We start from the raw sequence: 24921 nt of genomic DNA, 5'->3' as shown, positions 1-24921 counted from the left end.
TAACACTGATATCTTCATTAGGTATCCTGCCCTTGACAAGGTGGGAAAATTAGACTGAGGGGAAATCAACGGAGAGCAGTAACCTAACTACAGTTAAACAGGCATGCACTGAAAAGAAGCAATTAGGAAAAAAAAGCCGGAAGAAATTGTAACTGATGAATCCATACCCATGAACATATCTGCAGAAATCTATGGGCCAAATATAGAAAACAAATGGCCAAATTTACAAAAGTAAATAAGCACTTTCTCACTGAGGCACCAATCTGGATCTTTAGGCCCCTTTACAAATCAGGCCCCAAATGCTATGCTGCTTTGCAGGTAGTTAACCAAAGGGTTGCTGGACATCTTGAGGAATTCCCAGTGAATATAAATCATACAGGATCACATGCCACCTTGGGAGGAAGCTCTGACAATCAAAAATAACTTCAGGGATCTGGAAGGGTCAATATAGATGGTCATAAAAATTTTTCCTCTGCCAAGTGTAAGTGAAGAAAAAAGGGCTGATGCTGAAAAACAAACACTGGATGCAGTCATATTATGAGGGGATTTGGGAATTAATATTCCTATTCCTTTTTTTTTCTGCTAAACTGATATCATTAAGAACAAAGTATTATGTTAATTAAATATTCTGTTTGAAATAGAAACCTACAAAAGTAAAGACATTCAGAGAATGTCACAGAGAAATTCATACACAGCAATTTTAATCTTTCCTTTTTAGATATATGAATTTTGCTAGAGTCTTTCATTACAAAAGTTAGTCAGTCTGAGCTACTGTTTGGCAAATATTTATTTTACAAATTTGGTTTAACTATGTGGAGGTATGGAAACATTCCATGGAGTAATTATATTAAAATTCTCACATTTACATATGAAAGAGAGTTTTCCAGAATTCTGTATATGAAGACATTCTTCTAGTAAATAATTTTTATACCAGGACATCTAACAAAGATTGAATATAATAGGCATTTGTCCCATAAAGAACAATAAACAAAATATGAAAAGCGTTGCTCAATAGTAAATACGTATCTATTATGGGTAAAATTCTACTTGTAGCTCTGTACATGAATTTAATGGGAGCTGTGTCTGGGTAGCAGAATTAATGTTGTCCTATATTTAACTGAGCATATTTATAGAAACACTGATGGTGTAACTACGAAAATTACATTCTTTAAAATGTGGCTCCATTCTGAAACCGGGTTACTAAAATAACAATACAGTTTGGCTTGATTACATCTCACCAATTTCTTCAATAAATTCAATCACTTTCCATGAAAAATTGTGTGTGTTTCTGCCCCGCCCCAAGTGCAAACTCACCGAGGGCTCTGAATGCCAAACAAGTGTCTTTCTTTTAAATGAATTTGAAGCCATCAAATGGCAGGAAGCCCAAGCCACCAAATTTCATGTGGTTTCAGGTTGAAATCATACAAAACTATTATGTTCCATGTAGCTTCCTTCACAAGACCCCTTCCCCTGCCTTCATCAGGGAGTGAGTGGGATATGCCGGTTTTGGGGAATCCCTATTACTGGAAAACACTGTAAAGCATGTCAGAGTCCAGAGTGAGGTAAAGCAGAAATCGGCCCTGGGCAGTTGAATCTGGTAGGTTCCTATGATGCAGCATTGAGAAGCATGCTGCCTTTAGCTCAGAAATTTTGTGAGGGTTTGAAGCTTGGGGAGCAGATCTGCCTTTCCAGCTAACCATCTCAGATACTGATGATGCAGAAAGGACAAGTCTTTACTCACTGAAGAACTCATGATGAGAGAGAGCCCATTTGCACATTCTCCAAAACCCTCAGAATGGGACGAAGTAAAAACTTCCAGCCTCCCAACATAAACTAGTGCAAAGGTAAGAGGAGCATTCCTGGGCCTTTGTGGGGAGAGGAGGCTTGTGGCGGGATCTTGCAGTATTATAGTTAATGGGAATTTTGCCATTAACTTCAAAGCAAGCAGGATCAGGGCCTAGATCAGGAGGTTCCAGATGGGACAATATTCCTCCCAAACTCTCTGAAAAATTCAAGAATCTCCAAGAGCCTGGACCAAGTTTCAATGTTCTCTGCTCATGTGGGTTTTGTTGTGAAAGTGTTGCACCATTCCGTTTACAGTATTACCTCCAGAGATGAGTACTCTACAGTTCAGGATGCCTAATTTGGTTTTCCACACACATAAGACAGGATGTATTTTCCCTTCAGAGTAGCAATTGTAACCTGAGTGGCTGCACACCCTGAGATCTGGATCAGGAGTCAGGAGACAACTCGCACTATGTCCACATGCAGAAAGACATGATCATGCTTTTCAATAGTATTTGCATAAAATCCCTTTTACTTCTTTGACTAGAGCTGGGCAAACAATACCAGATATTTTCTGCCAACATTTTTAAGGCTGTTTAATTAGCTTAGGCCATGTGCATGCTCCTTTTTGTATTTCCTTTCTAAGCACATTCAAATGACTGCATTTAATGTTCATGGGAAATGAATTTCAAAGTCAGATTCATGAGTATTTGTAGAAACCAATTTTTCATGTAATGTGCAGGAAGCATTCATGCTGTAAGTCTCTGTGCATTCATCTAATCAGGGGGCGAAAAATGTACCATGTGTCTTATCTGAACAGTTAAGAAACTAAGCAAAACTGACTACAAATTTCAAAATGAAGCAATATATACGGTAAAAAATTTCAGAGGTATTTGGATGACAAATAAATGAGAGAAAAACTGATCTGCTCACAGATGTTCCATGAGCAGAAAACAAAGCTAAATTCTTGGGTGGTGGTGCGGGAGAGGGAATAATTAATTAAGAGTTATTCATTCATTTCTATTTCTGAGCATGGAAAATGGTTATTAAAATCCAGTCAAACTGCCCTGTATAATATAAAGATCTGGTAACAGCAGGTAAATGTCAATTAAAATTATTCATTACTATGTTTAAGCTGAAACAAAAGCTGACTACAAATACATGTCCAAAAGAGTTTCTTTTTCATAATGAACCAGAATCCAGGATCCTGACAGACATCCTCAAACTTTGGTAGGGTATGTTTGAAATCCATGTGCTTTATGACATGTTATCAAACCAGATCTTGTTTCTACTATTTTTGAAGACACAGACACAACTGTAGCCAACTGGATGGCTCCTGAGGAAAAATTGAGCTAAGATGCAGCAAGATTCTAATACCTTTCCTTCTTCCTATCCCAAAAAGGCCACTAAAAGACATGATCTTGACTTCTGCTGTCTTCCTCTTCACAATGCCATGTTGATAGGTCTCAAAGACAAGAGGGAAGAAAGGAAAGAAAATCTCTAATTACTCAATACTATGCATACTCACCTTTATCTGGAACTATTAATGGGATAGGCAAGCACAACAGAGCATTCCCCTTTGCCATTATAAAGATAGGTAGATGAGGATTTTAGCAAAAACTCACAATACCACAGATGGAGCCAGAGAATGTGCCAAGTAATTTGTCAGAGACTCTCAGATATATGTAATATAAAGATGGCTAACATATCACAGAAATGTTTTTGTCTCCTCACTCTAAACGCTCTTCATTCCATTCTTCACATCGCATCAAAGAACTACCTTTGTTTTTTTAGGCTACATAGTTCTAATGAAAACTATTTACAACTAATCACAGCGTCTTCTAAGTGTCAGGATGCTGAATGTATCAGTGATCTTTGACATACTGTTGCTAGACTCGAAGGCAGTGTATATATGCTTTACTTATATTATTTTCTGATATGAAGAACCAGTTGTATCCATTCATAAATGAGACACCTGACCCTGCAAACACTTATTCAAACCCTGGACTTCAATATAACTATTTAGATGAGCAATGATTACTCACAGGAGTCAGGATTTACAGAATCAGGTTCCCAAAATGCCAGATTCCCTATTGTAACTTTTTTTCCCTATATCACTTAGTGGACACTAACTGCTCCTCCCACTCTTGAATTCTGAGCAAGCAAGCCCAGCAAAGCTTACAAGAATTAGCTCTTGTCATACACATGATCAATAAACTCTTCATGGGAAGTTTGAATTAAAGGTTTATAAAATGGTGGGCTCTTGGAGGTAGGTTCCACAAAACAGCTTACCCCTTCTTGCTTAGATGGGGGAATTTGCAAATAGGGGGTCCCCTTTTGTTCCTGAATATGGGATAAATAATTTTGACCAGAAATAATTGCTAATCTTACCTAGCACCTTAACTATTCACTTCAGTGAAGATTATCATAAAATGCAAAGACACACCAATAATTATATTTTAATATGTCTACAGTTCTAATATGGTAGGAATGTCACCTAAATAAATGTTAGTAACCGCCTATCCAATTCATTTTTAAATTGGAGCCCAAACAGTCCTGCCTGTCAGTTATGAAGCCATTCAGCATAGCTCTAGATAAAAACAGTTCCTCTTTACTTTTTCTGACACTTCAAACTGCTGCTTCCCACAGTATCTCATAAACCATAAAATCAGCTAATGGTACCCTGCCATTCTCTCCTCCACTACCACCTGCCAGATTTTGCTAAATGTTATTAGGACACCTGGATGAAGGTTCTTCATGAAAAAGTTAGCATCTGAATGATAAAGATACATTAATATAGGCTTTAAGGAATTAATATTAATATAAGTCTTGGGAAAAGCTTAGAATTGTTCTGCTATTCAGGTGTTTCTGGTATGTATGCTTTGATACACGCTTCCTGTGAAGTAAGCTTGAAACTGCTCCTGTCTTCCTAATTCTAATGATGTACTTATTACCAGATCTACACTTATTAGAAACTTTTTCTCTCTGCTATATTAATTCTGAGTTTTTATTCTTCCACAACCTATTCACAACTCCAATTAGAAAAGCACGCAATGAAATAGCCATTCGTTGATCTACTTTATCTATTCAATCTGACTGTTATGAAAAGGTGTGTAGAAGGAAAGCTGCAACTGGAGTCTGCACCCACTGCAGGAACTGTAAAGGATTCCAGCCAGGGTAATTTGAGAAGGACCAGCTGAAACTAATTAGGCTATTTGAATAGACTATGGGGAAGGAGCGCTTTGAGAGATTGATCAATAAAGGGCTGAAACCAGATTGATCCTCAGAGTAGAAAAAGAGGAAATTTCTTTTTCAAGTTTTGTTATAGGATCTTTGGAGCTGTGGTCTGACAGAAGAGACCCAAAATAGAGAGTTTTCCTCTTGTTTGGGATTTATGTTATATGAACATTATGTTTTGTGGTCTAGGGATAAAAAACTTGAAAGAGACTTAACCCACTTTAACTGACTGGTTGATTTACCTCTCTGTCCAGGGACATATAGCCAGCCAAATTGCAACATTGATACTAAAATTAAAAATATAACTTAAGTTTAGTGGTCTCAGTCTAGTCTCCAGTGAATGAGGATTCACATCAGAAAAACCACCATTACCACAGCTGAAACCTTTACTAAGATTCTCAGCAGAGAGGTCAAGCACAGTGCTACATTATTGAGAATAAACTCTCACCCCAAGAGATAGTCCCTCTTGGTCAGGGTTGAGGCATGTTGGCAGAGTAGGACAGGGAATCTTGCACTGGGTTGTATTTATTCTTGTCCTTTCTGAGGAAACATCTTTTTCCACCCTCCATGTGAGTGGGTTGGTGGGAGCATGAAGAAATGGGAGAGGACACCAAAACCTCTCTTTGCTCAAACCCCTACTGCACTTCAAGTTGGTCCTAAAAAGGATGCTACATAGTTGTATGTGTTAACATACATACATGGTAAGTGTTGCCAAAACTTAGTGAAACATGTTGTGGTTTGCTTTCAGTAAATCACTGTGAGACATAAAAGTAGAGATCCGCATTCCACTTCTGATCTCATCCAATCAAATTTAGCGAGGGTAGCATTTGGGAAGCACTGGAATCTTCTAGTGGCATGTCATTTGCTGTCATTCCTGTCCTCTTGGTCCTCTTTATAGATGATATTTCACCGTCTCCTGCAGACAACCAAAATACATTGGACCAGATCCTCAAACTGGTGTAAACTGGGTCAGTTGAAATGGAATTATGCAAATGTAGATCAGCATGAGGACCTGGCCCATTATTTGTGCACTGCAATGTGCAATATACTGATGACCTTTATGTTGATATTTCAGCACAAATAAATAGCTATTAAGTGCAGCATCACTAAAATATTTTATGAATACAAAACTAATCACTTCTGGAAAGGACTCAATGTAATATTTGCATTTGTCCTTTATTTTCAAGGATCTGCTTACAAGATTTACATTAAAGTGTCTTCAAGAAGCTATCATTGGAATGGCAATATATTACACCTCTTTTTGATCTATGGTCGTAAGCGATCATCACGCTGACCATTGCAACCATCCAAATGCCATTGTGAGTCAGTCCAATAAGAGGACATGTAAGGTGCCCTTGGACTCCTCTGCATCACAAGTAGCAATGCTGAGAGGCAGAGCAACTTCCCTGGGGCCACAACCTTCCTTTCTCCTGCACAGGTGGGGACCTGGGGTTCTATGCCCCTCAGAATGCCAGTCAGCACAGCTGAGCCTGCTGGGAGAGGGAAATTCGCAGAGTCAGGGATGGTGCTGGGGCTGCTTACTTCGCCTCAGGAGCAAAGTCAACATGTAGATACAAGGTGCTGATCAACACCTAAGAGAGTTTGTAATCAGAAGAGGGCCATTGTAGAATTTCTGTTTACTGTAACTGACAGACATTGCAGGCATACTGAGTCAGATCCTTAGACGGTGTACATCACAGGAAGTGACACTGATGTAAATGAAGCTATACTGATTTATGCCAGCTATTTGACCCAATTGTATTTCATACTGTATATATGTTTTGGGGTTTTTTTGTGATCCAAAGTAGAGTATAATCAGTGAAGGATTCTTAAAGGAAAGATGAAGTGAAGCAGTATTATGATCAAAGGAACTAAAATATTTATAATCACAGTCACCAAAATTAACACTTTATTACTGCAATTTTGGGGTTATTTTTTTTTCTTGGTCGTGTTTCTCTTACAATTTTGTGACAATACAATAGCAAGACTTGCTATGAGAGGGAGGCTGGAGAAACCACAGGCATTTTCCACATTTACTAGGTCAGCATACTATGAATTTTATGAGGGACTCCAGCTGCAAGATTTACTGTGTGAGTTTGCAATCAGTACTCTGAATTCTCTTCTTTCTCATCCTTTCCCCAATATCCAAAGCACAATAAATTAAATTCACAAACTCTTAAAGGGATTTAAAATACCTAACTTCCTTCTAAGTCTTTTGCTTAAAATCTAGATCTGTGTGCCATTAATCTATTTGGTTGGCTGAATATTTTCTTCAGCTTCACTTTCTCCGGGGCACTTACCACCTGATTTTCAGGTTGAAGCAACATTCAGTTGTAAAGGATGTTTCACAGGGTATGTCTACACTACAATTAAACACCCGTGGCTGGTCTGTGTCAGTTGACTTGGGCTCATGGGGCCTGAGCTATGGGGCTGTTTAACTGTGGTGTAAAGATTGAGTTGGACCCCAGACCCTGGTTCCCAGGATGGGGGAAGTGTTTAATTGCAGTGTCAACCTACCCACAGTGAAACTCTGCAAAATACAAATGCACAATTTCAATGCAAAACTATAAATTGACAGAGCTGATTGAATAATGAGAAAAATGATTTACCAACTGAGAGGCAAAAACTAAATAGTTTACCCAATTTGCATATAATACATTGTTTAGCTACTAACCCAAAAATGTATTCAATACACCATTCAGAATGTTTTGAATCTGACAGCCTGTAAGATCATCTTCCATTCTGATCTCACAGAGTTGTTCTCTTATCTTTTTTTGTTCTTCTAATAAAGTTCTGTTTTTTAAGAATCTGATTGGGTTTTTTGGGTCTTAAAAATCCAAGGCTGGTTTGTGCTCATCTTGTTTATTCTCAAGCCTCCCCAGGAAAGGGGGTGTAACAGCTTGGGGGAATAATTTTGGGGAAATAGGAACTCCAAGTGGTTCTTTCCCTGTTCTTTGTCTAGATCACTTGGTGGTGGCTAAATTCCATCTAACCTTATGCTCAAATAAATCGGTTAGTCTCTAAGATGCCACAAGTTCTCCTTTTCTTTTTACCATTCAGAATGTTGTTCAACTAGGAAACGGACCAGGTGCACAGGATAAGCCTGGGATTCTTTAGCAAACCCTTCAATAAACTTGGGGTAAAATACTGCTGCTGCACTGACAGGGGCACAAAACCTCACGTGCACAAGGCTTTGCAGAATTTAAAACTGAAGGCCTAGTTTCAATGGGGCTATTCATAGTAGTAAGCACTACGCCTGGAAGTTAGTGTTTGCAGAATCAGGCCAAGAGACTGCAAATAGCAATTTGGGAGGATGGCTTTCTTTGACAGGAAGGTGGAAAAGCAATAGTTTAATATGTCTGAATCAATCTGAAGAACGGTAATTGGTTGTGACAACACGGAGCAGCCTGCAAGCTTGCATTTAGGAAAAACTCAAAACAAAAAGCTTAATTCTGATTGCAACTTGAATTTTTTTAAAAGTCCTTTCTTCATCACGGAATCATTTATGCAACAGTACAGTTTGTTACAATGCTTTTCTGATACTGTGTCTGTGAATGTAATTTTCACCCTCAATGCATTTCTAATGTATTTTTTCTAATGAATATTATTGTGTATTGGATTAATCCCACTTTATCATCCATCATGAAAACCATGTCAGGATCGCTGCATCATTAAAATATTGAGATGGAAAATGCCCATTGTTCCTCCTCTGAAGAAAATTAAACATCCATTGCACCATATAATTATTTTGATCAAATAATTGTATTGTATTTTACATTATGTTATATTCCCACTGTATCACATATTCTTGCACTCTGTTAGTTCAGCTTTCTATATTTAATTTAATTTATTCCTTAACATGTAACTGTTAAACTTCAAAGCATTCGCAAACATTAGCTAAAATTACTCCTAGTATGTATTAAATATTTAGATTACTTATTGACATATATGTTTTAACAAAGAAATAAAATATCTGGGCAAAATTTTCAATGTAGTAGCTATAGTAAGGCATCTCAATAAACTATGGATTTAGACGTCTCGTTTCCAGCACCTGAAATAGAAAATACTGGTCTCAATCAATAAAAAAATCTGAATTAAATTTAGTTGAGTTATGATTATTGAAAAACAGAAAAAAAATAATCATTACCAATGAGAACAAAGTGTTTCAACTGAAGCAAACACAGATTTTATGCTGGCCTGCAACAGGACCATGCTCACTTATTTCATTTTTGGAAAACAGATAAATCACTTAGGTTGAGATTTTGTCTTGGGCACAATCCTGAGTAAGTGGTGACACACAAATTGTACAAACCCTAAAGTAGCTCTTGGAGTGGGAGATGTATCTCTGAGGCCCTGATTCAGCTAGTTACTAAAGGATATCCCAAACTTAAAGTATGTGAGTAATCACATTGACACAATGGCCCAGTTCATTGAAGGGACTTAGGCATTGTAACATGGAGCATCAGGGCATCTGACTTTTAGGTGCCTAGAAAATTAAAGGTACAACACTGCAAATCACAAAGCCTGAGTCCAACACCTTGGCTCCACATACAATGAATGGAGAAAGATAGGCACCTAAGGCTGAGAATCACAAAACCAGCACACTAGGCAGGGAGCCACCTAAGCTAGCCAATAGGAGACGCTGACCAGAGAGTCATATGCTAAGCCTACCCCTCTTGGGAGATAGTGATTCACAGACTGGGGGAAAGTAGCCATTCATCTGACTAAGCTGCGTACAGAGACAGAAACAAAATGGGAGCAAGATGGTGGAGGCGGCCCTCCTTTATTACATTTATCTTAATAGTTAGGGTATTTACCCAGGAGGGGGAGAAGAGATTTGACCATAGCTCACCCATCTCTCTTGCATGTGCCCTACCCACTAGGCTATAGAGTCACTCTAAAGCTTTCACTGGCCCAATTCATATTTAATTATTCAATTGTTTAATTAAGGTGGAACAACTTCAATAGGAGAAATTGAGAAAGACCTAGGTCAGAATAGCTTAATTCCATAGCACTCACCTGCAAAGGGGCAGCTCCCTGTTTAAATCACTTCTTCCCCTCAGGAGGAGTGGGGACTTGGACCAGTGGTGTCCCACTTCCTAGGTAAGTACCCTAACCACTGGTCTAAAGATAATAAGGGAGTTGTTTCCTCTTCCTCCTCCTTGCTGTTTTGTGTGAATTCACCTGCGGGGCCCAGTCTAGTAGGCATGCTCAGAGGCCCCCTACTGGATTGGGTCTTGCACGCGACTTAGGCAGCTGAGTGTCTATCTTTTACAGCTCATGGAGCACTTTGGGGTTTAGGCCGGAGATGGGCACCCACATGCCTATCCTGAGGCAGTAGCACATGGGCTCAGGCAGGAGAGAGGTGCCCAAGCACTGAGAGTGAGGCAGAAATACACATGCCCAGAGGAAAAAAATTGGTGCCATATGAGTTTAGGTGCCTACAGGTTTCAGTAGCAGCCAACCAAGAGTTCTCTGCACTGCAGTGGTGCCTAAAAACAGGACTTAGGCACCTAAAAATGGGAGTTAGGCACCTGAGTACCTTCATGGCTCTCACTCCATGAGACTACTCATGTGCTTCACTACTTTTCTGAATAGGAATGGATTTAAACGTGTTTAAGTGCTTTGCTGGGTCAAAGCCTAAATTGCTAAATGCCCCCATACTCCTTGCTGGCTCATCTAGTCTGGCCAGGCAGCAAAGGGAGGGAGTTAGCAGGTATCTGCCCAGACCTAAGGCCTAGGTAGCCTTTATAAAGATGTAAGGAAGATTTCTATTTCCTCATATATCTGTGTGCAGGCATATAATCTGAGCCTCAGTATAGTAGCAAAAACATTAATGGAACTGAATACTATGACTAGAAAAAAATGTCCTGCTTTCTAAACGAATTTATCTTCTATTAAAGCCTCAGCATTATTCTTACAGTAGAACACTATAATCCAGTTGCAAAGTTCATTTTCATTGACGTCTCTTAATTAAAATACTAATGATAGCAGTTCAAAGGCAAGCAGCAGGATGTATTCATTAGCACATAATGCATACATAGTGGTGTTGTGTTGGAGGACATCTTAAACGTTTACTGTACTTAGCCTATATTGGTTTTTCCCCTATAATTTTCAGTGTCAAAAACAAGGATATCCAATATGCTGTTCTTTTCTTAGTACTTTCACTCCAGGAAAATAACAGTTTTTAAATAACTTTTCCAAGTCAAGTAGACGAAGAAGAAGAAGAAATAAACAGGATCAATGAGGTTTTAAATCTAAATTTAATCCATTTTTAATGGCCTATGGATTTGGTTCACCAAAGTCTCCTGCCAGAAAATTCCGCTATTTCCTAGGAAAAAAGTAATTAACAAAACAAGTTGAAGCTTGTGCAGTCCTCTCCTAAAAGTGGTATTTGTACATTTTTCAATAAGGATCAGTAGCTGATTATAAAAGTACCTATCTAAGTGCTTAGAGCTGCTGGAACAGAACCTTCTGTTCTATGTGGGTTTATTAATGCTGTATTAGGGGTTTTTTCCATCTTTATAGTGAGAATGTTATCCCTCTGCTGCAAAGACATCACTGGATGTCGACTCATCACTGTCTCATCAGTGAGCTTTGACACATCTTGGTAGGAAATATAGACACAATCACTCAGCCAGATTTCATACCCTATTTGGATCCCTGTATTCAGAAAATAAAAATCTATGAAATATTTCAAATTTATGCAAACTCACCAACAATTTGCTTATAATGCCCAGCAGAGTGCCAGACTGTGAATCCTATATTTGCACTGGTAAGCAGTTACTCACCCAAGTAGCTCCATTAAGCTTCACAGGTCCATAAGTACTTACCAGTGTCAGTAAAAAGTTCCCAATCTGGTCTAGAGAGAGAACAGAGGGCTATTTGTACGTGGGTTCTCCCCTTTATACTTTTATTTAAATAAAATTACAAGTATATGATTGTAATAAAGGAAAATGGATGCATTATGAGATTTTGATGATTACAAATAGCTCAGAATTAAAGGAAAAGGGCTTGATCCTGGAATGAGCTAAAGTGGCCACAATCCAGCAAAGCACTTAAGCACATGCTTTATTTTAACCAGCTGCATAGTCCCAGTGGCTTCAGTGGAATTAGTCCCACATTTAAAGGTTAAGCGCATGCTTAAAGTGCTTTGCTGAATCAGGGCCAGCGTACTCAGCTCGTTATTAAAGCCCATGTAGAGATTTAGTACCCTCATTTTCCCTCTGTGCTTCATTAATCATGTGTCCAAGATTGTCCATGTTTTTCCCTCAACAGTTAAATGTCTTTGCTCCAAATGAAACATTTTTTTGCTGAGACCAGATCCAACTTTGATTTGAATTAATCAAATTGAGATTGTGGCATTTGAACAGCAACTAGAATAGTTTAAAGTGAAACTTCTTAATTTGCTCCTGATGGAGTTTGTTGAGGGGAAGTCTCTCAGCAGCTAATTGGACTATTTCAAAATCTATAATGGCAAGAAGATACTGTGAAAGGGACTAGGAAGGAGGACATTATGTGTTGTTCCTTGCATCTCTATTCTCCTTGCGTGTTACACATTTTACTGTGGTGCTTCTCTCCTTGACCTCTGCCTTCTTTCCAGGGATATAATCAAGGAAGAGGAGAGAACAAGGTTCTTTAAAGCCCAAAATCATGAATGACAAATTAGAAATGTAAGTACTTACAGGAAAAACAAAAATGTCTTGGATAGGAAAACTCTGTCGTTGGCTGTGCTGGGAAATTCAGCCTGAAACAATATTGCTATTACGAATACATAATTGGGACTGATCCTTGAGTCATTAAGACTCTAGATCCAGAGATCCATGCTAGCAGGTCTCATGAAAGATAAGGGCCTGTGTGACTTAAAATTTAAAAAGAAAGAAACAAATGCAGAGACAGAAAACAATTTTGCTTTAATTAGCCCACCACTTCCTTGAAATCACTTAATTCTCAAAGGATGAATCCAGTGTTAACAGAGAAGTAACATCAATATATTAAAATACGAGAAGAGACAAACCAACTATAGCACGCAGACTCACACCTAAGAGTGGGCTTTCCTCCTTTCCTAGTGTTGATGTTTCTTTGAGGTGGAGCTGGGTGGTGAGAGCCTCATTCCAGCAACAGCAGCCTTGCCTAAGTTGTATGCAAAATTCTCCTGTCTGATCCACATTGCTTCCTTCTCATAAAAATTCAGCCTGTGATTTGAAGATCCTTTAGTTGCAGCTGAAATGGGGAGTACAGTACTGCACCCAAGACGGTTCGGTTCATACAGTTTCAGGTCATCATTAAAATTTGTAGTGTGAGTTTTTGGGTCACAAAAATGCCAAAAACTCAGCACAAATATTCAGTGTCTGTCCTGGTTGCCCTAACATCCCACTGAAACACAGTGCTGTAGATCTCCAGCTCGTAGCTTGTTACTTTTATTGTAAGAAGCAGCATAAAATTGATCAGGAGAGATTCAAAACTGATTTAGGACTCCATTTTCGCAGCTGCTTGCATTCTGAATTACCATCAACTTCAATGGGAATTCTGAAAGGGGAGCAGCTACAAATTCAGGCCCAAAGAAAGCAGGGGTACATCAATAACTCACCCATCCAGCCAGTTCCAGGCAATCTCTACCTTCTGCTCAATGACCTGCCCTAACTCATAAAATTGAAACAGAGATAACTCACCAAGGGTTGGACACTGACTTACTGAAGATGAAGTCTATCATCATATTCCTTGTGCTTCCAGTGTCAACTTAATATATAAGGAAAAGGGATGGGTGCGAGCCAGTGATCTGAAATAAGAATAGACCAGAACCTTCATTCAAGCCATGACTTTTTTAAGATTTAAAATTTAATTAACATTTTTCCTTTAATCACTTTTCCTTCTCCTGTGCCTCTGCAATTTGAGGCTAGATGTGGGACTTCTTCTGGCCCAAATGAAAGCACAAAGTACTAGCCATCTTGGAAGTACAGATGAACACATACCCCAAAATAAAAATTGGCAACAATGCAAGAAATCAAAGGTGTAAGACGCAATTAACTATAGATGAGCCTGAATTTTTACCTCTAAATTTTCAGAGTTGTGCTGAATTTCAGCTTTAAAACACACATGGATTTGCCTATCAAATGTACTGGATTCTCGCTGTATTAGGATTCCATTTTGACTATCACAATTAACACTTATGACTATTTCACTCATTGTACTCAATTCCTTTGGAAACTTATTTTGTCCTTTTCAAAACTGGAAGCAAGCCTGCACCACAAAGTTCAGATCTGGATTTTGAATATGCCAATATTAGGCGTGTTGAGATCTGAGGTTTTGAGACTGGCCCATTTTATGGGTGGGCTTGCTGTATAATTTGGATCCAGATCTGAATTTGGCTGTTGAGCCCAAACAACCTCCTCAGAATTCAGGGATATTCAGCTCCTGGCTTTTGATTCAGGCCTTAATAATCTCTTTTCTAACAGCAGTGTCTTAGAGACAAGCAATCCCACGCATTCTGAGCCACATCAAGGCACACCAGAATTTCTTGACCTTCCTGTTTACTCTTCTTTTCCTACAGTCCTTCAATAGAATCAAGAAAATTAAATAGCAATATTCTAAAACAGAAAAGCTAGTATAAAATCCAGCCAAATGAGCAATATAGTCCATTAGACACAGAAGGCTGCTTAAGGAACAAGTTATACTCTTCCAACACTCCTGGTCAACTTCACCCCAAATATCGCTGTTAAGATAATGCATTAGCACCACACTGGGGGTGCTCAGTTTGTATCCAATTAGGCTAGCATGTAGAATTAGAACTGCGTAATTGTGTTTCATAAATCTTATCGTTCTAACCTAGGAGAAATTCTTCTTCAGCTCTAGCAAACGGATCTTGTGCTTTAGGAGCAAGAGGACATGTTTTCTGTCCCTGATCATGCTGTGAAATTCCAAGTAGTTGTGATATATAGGACAGTGAGAGTCAGAGTTGTTGGGTGAACAACAATGAAGGACAATTTGGTGAATATAGCTGTTTTCACTTTGCAAATTGTCTGATTTTGCTGCTTTGTTTGCTATTAGCAGCTTTTTAACAAATATTTTTGTGACCAAATTTCAACATAGGGATTGATCATGAACACTGAGACTATACATCCATTATTTGACCTTTGAACTGTGTGACTGGTCACCTATGATCCACAGAGCTACATTGGTTTAACATCAACTGGCATTCTGGCCCATAGTTTTGTTTCTGTTTCCTGCCTGGATGGAAAATCTTTTTAAAAACTACTTTTGCCCCAAACTAATTTGATCTGGTCATGAAACAAATTTGACTTTGTGAATAATCAACCATTGAGCATAGGCCCAAATTCACTTCTCATACAAACAGAAATATGTATCTTGAAAAGCAAATTTTAAAAGGAGAGGGTGGATCAGTGGGGAAAGGAATAGTGCATGTATAAAACTGACAGACTCTGGTTCATAGAATATAAGGATTGGAAGAGACCTCAGGAGGTCACCTAGTCCAATCCCCTGCTCAAAGCAGGACCAATCCCCAATTTTTGCCCCGGATCCCTAAATGGCCCCCTCAAGGATTGAACTCACAACCCTGAGTTTAGCAGGCCAATGCTCAAATGACTGAGCTATCCCTCCCCCGTTCTTGGCAGGTGGGATTGAACCTGGGGCCTCTGAAGCTTAGTGCATGAGCCTCTATCATATAAGCGAAAAGCCAACTGGCTCTTAGCTAAAAGCCAACTGGCTCTTAGATAAGGCTATAGAGCAGACACATTTTATCTCTCTCTCTCTCTCTCTAAGTGGTCTCGGTGCCACTGGATGGGACAGAACACCATACCCAGGAGGTGTGTGGGTTACATACTTCCCCTAGGTGAGGAAACGTGTCCCAAGCTTCGGAGACTTACCAGCTGAAATCCCGGATGAGCCCCCACTTTTAACGCCAACAGACCCCAGTCGTTGGCAGGCGCAATCGAACCTGGGGCCTCTGGAGCTTAGGGTATGAGCCTCTACCGCATGAGCTAAAAGCCAAATGGCTCTTAGCTAAGGCTGTAGACAAGACTCATTTTACCTCTCTCTAAGTGGTCTCAGTGTCACTAGATGGGACAGAATACCACACCCAGAAGGTGTGTGGGTTACACATGATCAAAGTGAAATTCTATTTACAAGTTTTTAAATATCCATGAACATAGTCTCCCATTATTTGCCTATTCCAACTCCCACTGCAGTCAGCTGGAATCTTTCCATGGACTTCAGTGAGAATTGGATTGGGCTCTATTTCTCCAGCTCCAGCGATAACTGTAAAGGCCTAAAAAGAACGAGGAGTATTTGTGGCACCTTAGAGACTTACAAATTTATTTGAGCATAAGCTTTCATGGGCTACAGCTCACTTCATTGGATGCATAGAATAGAACATATAGTAAGAAGATATATATACATACAGAGAACATGAAAAGGTGGAAGTTGCCACACTAACTCTAAGAGGCTAATTAATTAAGATGAGCTATTATCAGCAGGAGAAAAAAACTTTTGTAATGATAATCAAGATGGCCCATTTAGACAGTTGACAAGAAGGTCTGAGGATACTTAACATGGGGAAATTGATTCAAATTGATTCATGGGGAAATTGACCCAGCCACTCCCAGTCTCTATTCAAATTCAAGTTAATGGTATCTAGTTTGCAAATTAATTCCAGTTCAGCAGTTTCTCATTGGAGTCTGTTTTTGAAGCTCTTCTGTTGCAAAACTGCCACCGTTAAGTCTGTTACTGAGTGACCAGAGAGGTTGAAGTGTTCTCCTACTGATTTTTGAATGTTATGATTCCTGATGTCAGATTTGTGTCCATTTATTCTTTTGCATAGAGACTGTCTGGTTTGACCAATGTACATGGCAGAGGGGCATTGCTGGCACATGATGGAATATATTACATTGGTAGATGTGCAGGTGAATGAGCCCCTGATGGCGTGACTGATGTGATTAGGTCCTATGATGGTGTCACTTGAATAAATATATGGACAGAGTTGGCATCGGGCTTTGTTGCAAGGATAGGTTCCTGGGTTAGTGTTTTTGTTGTGTGGTGTGTGATTGCTGGTGAGTATTTGCTTCAGGTTGGGGCGCTGTCTGTAAGCAAGGACTGGTCCGTCTCGCAAGATCTGTGAGAGTGAGGGATCATCTCTCAGGATAGGTTGTAGATCTTTGATGATGCACTGGAGAGGTTTTAGTTGGGGGCTGAAGGTGACAGCTAGTGGCGTTCTGTTATTTTCTTTGTTGGGCCTGTACAACATACTAACCCACAGAATCCTTCCTATCTGCACTACAAAAAGTAGGATTCTGTGTGGACTCCTCCTGAAGGTCGAAACAACAGACTGGACTTCTACATAGATTGCTTCTGTCGACGTCCACGGGCTGAAATTGTGGAAAGCAGCATCACTTGCTCCATAACCTCAGCCGTGCTGAACATAACACCTGGCACTTTTCTCCATGCTCCTGACTGCTGGCCCACTGTGAAATTATACTGCGCACTGCTAAATAAACTGCCTTAATGGTTTTTTATTTCCTGACTGTGTGATGACTGGACATTGCCAACAGACAAAATATTTGTATAAAACAGAGGGCAATCTGGGGCTTTGGATTCTTTAAATAATTACTGGGGGCATTTGTATGTTCCCAGGTACAAAATTGCACATCCCTACAAACGTTTCACATAAACAGAAGCACAAATATAAATGCAAAATGAAAGACATTGTGTCATCTCTTTTGTTGATAACTGCTCTTGGGAATTGCTTCTTTTTCCTTGATGAGCATTTTAGAAACATAATCCAGATCCTAATCAGGAGAACTGTTTCATTTTCTTAGCAGTGACATCGTACCTGAAATTGCCATCTGTGCATCTTGTGGACGTGGTGTGAGTTTCATCCCATCCAAGTGATGTAAATCAGTATGGTTTCCTTCATCCATCAGCTTCTTGTTGAATATTAAGAGACTGTCTTAAACTCTTCTGTAATAAAAGAAACACAATGTATTTGCTTTTTTCCACTTTGCTATTAACAAGGTGTAAAAATACAAAAACAAACAAAACGCACAAGGTACTAAGCTGTCATAACTTAGCACATCTGTTTAGCTGCAGTATGTATGGAAGATCACATTGTTTCCTCATCACTACCTAATTATTTACACTTATTTAGACAGGCTAACTGTAACCAATTACACCTGTTCTAAAGAAAGATAGTCTCTGTTTCTTTAGATAGGCTCAATTTAATTCAACACTATATTTTAATTTAAAACTATTTTAATGTAATATAAAAAAAGCTGAACCACCAAATAAAGAGCTAACATGCAGAGATGATTCATTTGAGCACAGTCAGTTAATCTCTTTTAATGGAGCTCCTTTAAACACAGCAATTTTTTTTATCAGTTGCATTTCTGCTCTTTATACCCTTGTTGTTAAGGAACAAGCATTCTCCCAATGACGCACCAATGCTAGCAGGAAGCACATGCTAAGTGTATTTTGTGACTCATTTCAATTTGCTATCTAGTGCACTTGCAGTTTGCTCATTAGCATCAGCGCTGGTGGCTAATGGATACTCAGTAGGAAGTATTTTTTCTTCGTGACTGTTTCATGGAGAAATGGAAATGAAAACTAGGAAGAACTTCATCAGTGACAAAGCAATTCAAGGCTGACAAAGGCTCTGTGTGTGTGTTTGCGCGTGAGAGAGAGAGAATGGCATTGGTTATTTAGAATAACAGACACCTCTGCATAACACTCTTTGTCGTTCATCATGAATTGAGGTTTGTCAGTAAGACTGATTATTGTGAACCTGAACAGAGAGTACGTTTTGTTGAGTTATGGTTGAGGGTGTATCATTAAAAGACATAGGAGGGATAGAAATGGAGGCACCTGTATTTTACAGAATACTCCTTAGCTGCATTCATTCAAAACTGAAACTGCCAAACATTTTCTACAGAAGCTGTAGGGCTTGTTTCCCATCCTTTATTCTACTGGCAGAAACTGGCACCGCGTTAAGGACCTCGGAAGCCCCTGCAAACCATGTAAAAGAATAATCCTTGAACTAGATTATTCACAAACAGCTCATTGTGAAGATTCCCTATCTGAAATGTAAGCTACATGGTTTAGTTCAGCTGGTCAGAGTTCAGCTGGTACTGTTTGTGTTCCCTAATTGGATGGCCTTTTAAGAGGCCCAGATTTAGGAAAGCATCCCTGCTTAAGAAGGGCCTTTAAGGGTGTGTTTAACTTCCACTGAAGTCATAGAGACTTAAGCTCCTGTGGCCAGATCCTGTAAACATGTACTTGGATAATTTTGCACATGCAAGTCATCCCACTCACTTCATCTCCAAACAACAAATATTTGCATGGATAAAGTTAAACAGATGCATGTCTGAAGCTACCAGGCTCCCACAGAGCAATTGGAGGTGGTGAGGACATAGGTGAAAGAGGAAGATAAAGGAATTGTAGTAAATAGCTAAAAAAGGAGCGGGGGTAGGGGGAGGAGGTGGGGAAGGGTTTCACAGTGGAGAAAACTTGCTATCTAAGGTTAGGTGAGGAAGCTGCGGAAGTGCCAAGTTGATGGGATCAAGAACCACACAGGAAAAGGAGCACAACAGTTGGATCATCTAGTTCCAAACATTCATCTTGTGAAAAGGTCTGAGATTGATTTTTTTTAAATTATATTTATATTTTCATGCCAGGAACAGTGAATGAACCAATAGGCTCATTTAAAAATAAAGCCAACAATGCTTTTTTACACTCTTCTTAAGATTTTCGTAGCCTAAAGACACTTCCTCATGGGCACAACAATGATGTCACCACATGCAGCAACAGGGAATGACAGATATCACATAGCAGTGAGAAAATGCTATAGAACTGCAAAAATGTAGGATAATTCAGGTTCACAAAGGAAACAGATGCTTAGAAAGCATGGCCTGAACAATCAACGTCTGAATGAGTTCATTTAATATCAGATCGAAACCAGTCACACAGCCACTACAAACAATATAATACAATAAAAAAGCAGAATCTAAAACAGTGGGAGGAAAAGCCAAAGTGTATTAGAAGCCAAAATCCTTAATTTGCAACATTTTTTTAAATTCAGGATACTTCCATTGTTTGTTTTCTCCCATGTTCCTTGCCAGACCATTCTGCCCGAAGCCACAATTTACCCTGAGGTCAAACAGTTTCTAGGAATCAAGTAGGACATTCAAATCTTGTTTTCTTAGTTCAATCCTGACATATTAAAAATTCAGTTGCAGAATGAACATTGCTTTTAGCATTCACTCAGTTAAAGCTGTGCTGTTATTATGAGTGTTTGCAAGGCTTGGGCACTCTTGGTTTGTTTGTTTTTTTCCTTCTTATTTCAATAGCCCAGGTTCTATTACAGCATGCTTTCCAGAGCTCTTGTTTCCCCCTCTGTTTATTTTGCAATGCACATGCCTTGCTCACACGTGTATGATGCAGAAGCAGGGGACAGCGCTGTGAGAGCTTTGGGCAAAAAATCTGCCAGGTGAATAAGCTTGTCTCTTAGAGAACAAAAGGAAAAGAAAGATGTTCCCCAAGCCTGTGAGTTTAGGCATTATAGAGGCTAATTAAAGTTGCAGGTGCTGTAGAGAAACAAAAAAGGCTTCAAAGGTCTTTTCAGAGGGAGTCTGATTTCATGCTTTTCTCCCCCTCTGCCCTACGTACTCTCAGAACACCTGTAACAATTAAGCCAGGGCTCACGCAAACCAATCAGGAGAAAAATAACTCATCTGCAGAACAAGATCACAAAACAAGGAAAATTGTTCAGGGGGTGACATTATGGCTTCAGCTGCTTTCCTGGCTCCTAGGCCACTTTGGAGTACTGCAAAACTTTCTAACAGCTCTTTGCCCAGGTTTCAGATTCTCTCTTCATCATCGCAAACCTGGTGGGCACTTGGCAATGAGCTCATAAGCTTGGACAGAGCCTTACGGTTTAGGGTTCATATCTCTATATTTTTAAAGGTCTGTGGGGAAACAAATTGTTTATTTAGATATGGTTGTGTACCAAAACCCCAGGTCCAAATGTACTGAACTTTAGTGATGGTCACATCCCAGCCTGGATCTTCACTTTATGGGTTGGCCGCATCTCTATTTTTAGTTAAGTGAGACATCAGAATTTTATTTTACAGCATAACTGGGATTTTTTTCCCCTAAAGATCTTTTTTTATTTGTTTCATTTTCTTCTCATATTCTGCTTCAAATAGGCATATCCTTTCAATCTGAGGAATTTCATAAACCACAAATCAGAACGGCAGTGTGAGTTGAGTAAGTGCAAACAACTTTCCAGGATTCGTAATAGGAGGAAATGGAAAGGGAAATCCTAGCAATAACTTCTCAATGAGAACTGAGAGTAAAACTCCTTCTCTCCACTAGTCCTGCCTACAAGAACAGAAAGTTGAAAGTTGAACAGCATGAGAAAGAGAAGAAGCTGTTTGTTAAAAATGTATCAATATATTTACAGTGCTGAGTGACCCTCAGTTGAAAGATGTGGAAAGCTCAAGAGGGAAAGCTGTGGAAAGCTGTAGATCCTTCACGTCTAGTTGGTCACAGGACAGATTCTCTTGAATCATCACCAGAAAAAAAAAGACTTTGAAGGCATCTTTGGAAGGATGGAGAGAGGCAATATTTAAAATATAAAAGCAGTCAATAGCAATGGCAAATAAATATTTCTTTAGTTTCATCTGGAAGTGATATAGACTAGACACCAAGAGTAAAACAGAAAACGTGTTCTCTCATCATGGGGCATGTGCTAGTATATCCATTCCTCACACTGGATTTAGCCAGATTCTGACATCAGTGGGTAGCCTAGGACATACTGTGACAACAGTTCCATCAGGACAAAGTGCCTGCAGGCTTTCTTCTCGGCTTCCGTGAGCAGAGAAACCCAGAACAAGCAGATACAGACTGAGGGTTGCAAAAAGGAAAAGAGTACTGGCTCAGCAGCACTGTCTCCATTTTCCTCTGACTCAATGACTGGCGCCTTAGGAGGAGGGCAAGGAATGGGGCTGAAAATAGAGTTGCTTGCTGAAGTTAAAATGGAACTATACTGATTTACACCAGCTGAGGAGCTGGCCCTATATTTCCAGCACTAAGATGATCTTTTGTGAGTATTAAAGACAAATAAAGAATGAATGAGCAGCCTTTGTTGCACATTAGAAAAGGCAACACCTGGATGAAATATGATCACAGGTACTGTGTTGTAATGCAATATGTCAGTCTCACACGAAATAAAAAGGTGAAAACATTTTTACGGGCTATGTTTTAAAGCTTGTGCTACTTTATTTGAGGGGCATATTTAAATCATCAAACTATTAGGATTTTAGTTAGTTGTTTTACTCTATGTCATTCGCAGCCAAACTACGGCGGCAACAAGGAAGCTCCCAACTACTAGAGAGTTAGTATTTTGATCTATTCCTCATTTAACTCCTCCTGGCACAAATCACTCTGTAGTACCGAGCTGTGCAGCCCAACATGGTTCAAGATCAATGTCAGGAAGGACCTGCTCATATCCTAAGCTGCGCGCATGTTAAACATCTTCCCAACCCCTCCCCCCGCCCAAAGGGCAGCAGACTCCACGACTCAGACCATGTCTAGCTTCTGGGAGGTAATGTCAAGGAGACATTGTGCATATGCAATGCTACCCCACAGCTATATGGGTGGTAGATTTCCTCCAGCTGTCAACCCCTTGACTGTATATCCAATTTAAAGGTCCAAACCAGATTTTTGCTGGGAGAGCATACCAAGATCAGGAGTGGGGCAGTCAAAAGACTGTCTAGGACCCGCCCCGCCAAGCTGTGCTTGGGGTTGAGGGACAGGGAAAGATGACCAATTCAGTAACTCAGTCCTGTCCCACCAAAGCAGTTTTGCAAGAATTATTAGAACACTGAAGTAGCCTTTGCTGCCCTCGCAGATCCTAAGTGGCTCCATAATTTGTATTATAGAACAGTCACCTTTGCAGTCTCCATCTGCACCAGACCACCCATTGTCAGGATTGGTAGAAGTAGCTAACATCCCATTTACTCCTACTTAGCCAAAGGTCATGGCAGGTCTTTTCTTGTCCCAGCAGGTATGTTACTCACTTAAGAACAAGATTGTAGGAATTTTATGTCATATTAGCAAAGAACAGAACATGATACTGAGAGAGTTTAGCAATATGTGCTGCTAATTTTTATGATCTTGAACCTTTGGATTTTCTCAAAAGGCTAATTTCAAACTTCCCTCATAATGATCATTTTAAAAGATAAAGTTAAAAATAGACATGAAAGAATCTGACATTTGTTCACCAATTATTTTTCTCACTAGCAATGACAACATAATCAAATACTCATTATCCAGAACTTTAACATGCAAACATCTCCCACTTAACCTGCCTCAATGAAATGTCATATCTGGAAATACTGCCTCCCTGGCATTTGGAATAAAATTGCCCACTGCAGGTGCAGAGGAGAAAACCAAAGTTATTCTTGGGGCTGGCACATCTCTGTCACCCCTTACTTTATTATTATTTTTTTTTAATTTATCAGACAATATAATGTCCATGAAAATGAGAGACTAATATAGCACTGACTTGAATCAGTTATTGCATAGGCTCCTCATCCCACACACAGCTCTGCCATTAAGCCGCAATCCTTATCTGCAGCATTCCTGCTATTACAGCTCTGGGCACCTCTGGAGTAGAAACTGTCAAACATGTTGAATCATAGGCCACCATTTGGTGATTTAAAAAACATCAGGGATTAAACTGAGCTAGGCAAAGTGGGCCAGTTGTTAGGGCCTTAATCTGAGACTAAAGAAACATGGGTTCAATTCCTTGTTCTGCCATAGTCTTGCCTAAAGTCACTTAGGGTATTTCTATAACGGATAAAAGGGCCATGGCTGGGAGTAGTCATCTGACTGCGACTGAAGCTGCAGGACTAAAATCAACTGTATAGGTGCTTGGACTGGAGCCTGATCTTTGGATCCCTCCACCCTCGCAAGGCCCAGAAGCTCCAAGATCAGCCTGGCAATCTACACAGCAATTTTTCAGCCCCAGTGCCTGAGCCCAAGGACCCCGAGTCAGTTTATCTGGGCCAGTCGCAGTTTTTTTATCCCTGTGTAGACATAGCCTGAGGGTGCCTGGGGTGCCAGAGGAGGAAGTTAATATGGAAGGCTGCATGGGGCAAAGTTGTCCTGCCCAGCCACTCATGGAGTCCGATTGCATGGGCCACCCAGCCATGGAGTCTTCCAAGCTGCTTCTGGACTGCAGCACAAGGTAGCATGCAGGGGACTCAAATGATGAATGGGTGATGCAGCAGGAGCCACTAACCTTACGGTCATTACTGATACGAGCCAAACAGCTCTTTCTGCTGAGCTCTGTCCTCCTCTCTTAGCTGCCATTCCTGTTCCAGGAACTGTGAAGCAAGTGCCTGCTCCCATGTTGAAACCCTGTCCTCAAGCTGTGCAGCCAGCCTGAGCCTTTCTTCTTGGCTCTCACCATGCCTTTCCTCTGGCCGCAAGTCCCTCTGTCTTTGGAACTGGACCTGCTTGTGGGGCCTCTCCAGAACTTCAATCATAAGCTCATTATGGAAATGCTTCCTCTTGGAATGGTCCGTGATGGTACATTGGGACAGATTTCTGCTGAAGCGTGGGTCAGCTGTGGAGGTACTGCAAGTTGAGGGACCTGGAACAGGACAAGACACAGAGGGTGATTGTCTCAAATAGCCCACTGCAGCAGCACAGAAAACAATCCTCATGAATTTCAAGAATATAAAATGATACTTTTCCAAACTGAACTTCAGTATATCGTGAGAGGGATGCTTCAGTTCAGAGAAGCTCCTTAGACACAGCCTGCTTAGTCACAGCGAAAGAACTGTGGAGACAATGGCAAGTTAAAAATTCAAAGTTGTTTTTTTG

General features: G+C 39.9%; 1 long non-coding RNA gene across 1 annotated transcript; it reads right to left on the bottom strand.

Annotated features, from left to right (window-relative positions):
* Window positions 1-5813: 5813 nt before the first annotated feature.
* LOC140908171 (uncharacterized) lies at window positions 5814-24601 on the bottom strand. Its single transcript, XR_012157792.1, has 4 exons — window positions 24335-24601; window positions 17867-17994; window positions 13695-13801; window positions 5814-5938 (listed from the first exon to the last, which is right to left on the bottom strand). It is a non-coding gene; the product is annotated as an uncharacterized lncRNA (long non-coding RNA).
* Window positions 24602-24921: the final 320 nt, after the last annotated feature.

The sequence above is a fragment of the Lepidochelys kempii genome, chromosome 3 (genome assembly GCF_965140265.1).
Source record: "Lepidochelys kempii isolate rLepKem1 chromosome 3, rLepKem1.hap2, whole genome shotgun sequence".
NCBI lineage: Eukaryota > Metazoa > Chordata > Testudines > Cheloniidae > Lepidochelys > Lepidochelys kempii.
The sequence above is the reverse complement of the archived record's forward strand: the minus strand, read 5'-3'. Positions and strand labels throughout refer to the sequence as shown.